Source organism: Centruroides sculpturatus, unplaced genomic scaffold (genome assembly GCF_000671375.1).
Source record: "Centruroides sculpturatus isolate CEXI.00-Female unplaced genomic scaffold, Cexi_2.0 scaffold323, whole genome shotgun sequence".
NCBI classification, from domain to species: domain Eukaryota; kingdom Metazoa; phylum Arthropoda; class Arachnida; order Scorpiones; family Buthidae; genus Centruroides; species Centruroides sculpturatus.
In genome coordinates this window covers 505,059-507,414 of record NW_019384566.1, presented here as the reverse complement: position 1 = coordinate 507,414, position 2,356 = coordinate 505,059, and the positions used below count along the sequence as shown (strand labels likewise).

The following is a 2,356-nucleotide window of genomic DNA, read 5'->3' as shown; positions in this document are numbered from 1 at the left end:
GAAAATAATTAAATTGAATGAATGCGTAAGATATATTCCACTTTCTCTGAATTGTAGGCTATTGTAAATTGTTTCCTTCACTGAGTTAGTAATCTAAGTTCATTTAAAGTCTAAGTAAGTATAATTCTTTAGAATTTTGTTAAATAATTCGTATTTTATGCTAATAATTATTTTAATGTTTTATATTTTGTATATAAAGATATATGTTAATAAATGTAGTTCCTTATAAGATTATTCATTTCAGTTATTACTATTACTCTTAATACTATTTTAAACACTGTTTTTCTCATTTCAATTTATTATATATTAAACTACTCGTATAGCTCAGCTATGGTAAGCAGTTTACCCCAATTTTTGTAACTATTAATCATGTTAAATGATCTATACTGTTGTTTACATTATCACCTCGTTTGAAGTGTGCCTACACATATATATACTGTATATTAATATATTTACCGTAGTCTATAAGTAATCCTTCCATAAATATGCACAAGTTTTTAAACTATGCGATTCCTGTTCTAATGTAGTCATTTATTATGAAAATTTTTTCTATACAGAAATAACAGAAACAGAAATTCAAGGTGCAAGCATTTTTCTACAATATTTAAGTTTCGAGCTCCATTAATTTAATAATTTATTTTTCAATCGTATTCTTGCCTTATTAATGTAATCTATGCTGATGATCAATTGCTCGTAATACATTAAGCCAGTGTTTTTCAACTGGGATGGCGCGAAATAGAGCTGAGCAGCACCATAACACTTCTTAAATGTATTATTAAAAGTATGAAAAGCTCAATAACTCTACATTAATAATAATAAAAAAAATTAGGGGTGCTGCAAGAAAAAAATTACTATATTATACTATCTCTAATCCAGTCATTCTAGAGGCAAGGAAAGGCCGGATTAAAACTAAAGTCATTAAAACTAAAGTTTGCGTTTAAGCAGACTTTAATTTTAATGACTGACGTACTGCTCTTCGGTATTTTTTGAAGGGCAGCAGGTCACTCAAAGCGGGCAAATAATACGGCGCACTGATATGCAATACTGTACACAGAAATGAAACCCGAATAAATAGAACAAGATGTATAACATGTCTATATTTTCATGAAGTGCATAGACGATCACAAACTAAACAAAAGTCAATTAAAAGAGCTCCGTTTCAGATATACATGTGAACATAATCGTAAACTGAGTAGAGATTGGTTGAATACTTGAATTAGACAAGTTTTTACAATGGTTAGTTGATTTTTGGGATACCCCGTATATCCCGGATAATCTGGTTAGATTGCAAATTAGTATATGTTTATATATATAAAGGGATGTATTTAGGAAGGAAAGATAAAACGTTAATATTATAACGAGAACTGATTATGAAAAATAGTTTTAATTTTCTACTGTATCAGATAATTCGGTATTACTTTTTCGTTAATTTAAGAAAGCTTTTACCCTTCTACGTTTGTTCAAACGCATTGTTACATTTGCAATGGCATTCCTTTAATTCATTTTCTTAACTAGTGAATTGCGATCATTTCAATATTCTTAGATACATTATAGATTTTCTCATACAAAATAAGGTTGAAAAGCATTATAAGTAATTCAATAATTCTACTTTTTTAACTTTTCATTTATTAAATAAAGTAATATATCGTTAATTGAAACAGATAATTATAAAAATTCCTTGTTTTCAGCAAATGGGAAGGAAATGTCATTTCCTTAAGACTCTTCCTTTGCAATAATCTTAATTATATTTTAAAATATTTTTGGAAAATTATGATTATTTCTTGTATATTTTAATTGATAAAGTTCAATGACTTGGTATTTTTTAGTTAATTATAACTCAAAAAATGCATTTCAGACAAAATTTTTCAATTACTATACAATAAAGATTATCTATTGGAAGGATCAAACAGTAAAAAACTTCATTTAGGAATTTTAGAACATTAAAATTCAAAAATTTTTTGATATTTCATGATTGAATAAAGCTAAAATTAAGTAGAAATCCTAAAATTTGATGTTATTTAACTTAATGTAAGACTATTAAATTTTACTTGATTCAAGTATTATTTAAAATACTTGAATCAAGTAATTCTAAGATCATACTTAAATTCTATACCATAGAAATGCCATAGAAGCGCACTCGCAAAATACTTAATTGTTTAAAAATCTTTTCTTTAATATATATATTCAATTTGCTTGATATTTAAATTTTATAAAATTATTAATTTTTTAAATGCAATTATTTCAAAACATAAAATTCTTAAAATTTACTTTAAAAAGTTAATTAATTAATTAAATTTTTATAAGTTTTTATAAGTTATTTTGAAATTTCATTCAAAATAATTAAACAACTTTTTTT

General features: G+C 25.1%; 1 protein-coding gene across 1 annotated transcript in view; it reads left to right on the top strand.

Moving 5' to 3' along the window:
- The window catches only part of LOC111624051 (dynamin-1-like), a 31,955-nt gene continuing 29,599 nt past the window's right edge, over nucleotides 1-2,356 (top strand). Inside the window, exon 1 of the mRNA XM_023366830.1 lies at nucleotides 1-114. The gene's annotated coding sequence lies outside the window, so the exon portion shown is untranslated. The remainder of the gene's footprint in view (nucleotides 115-2,356) is intronic.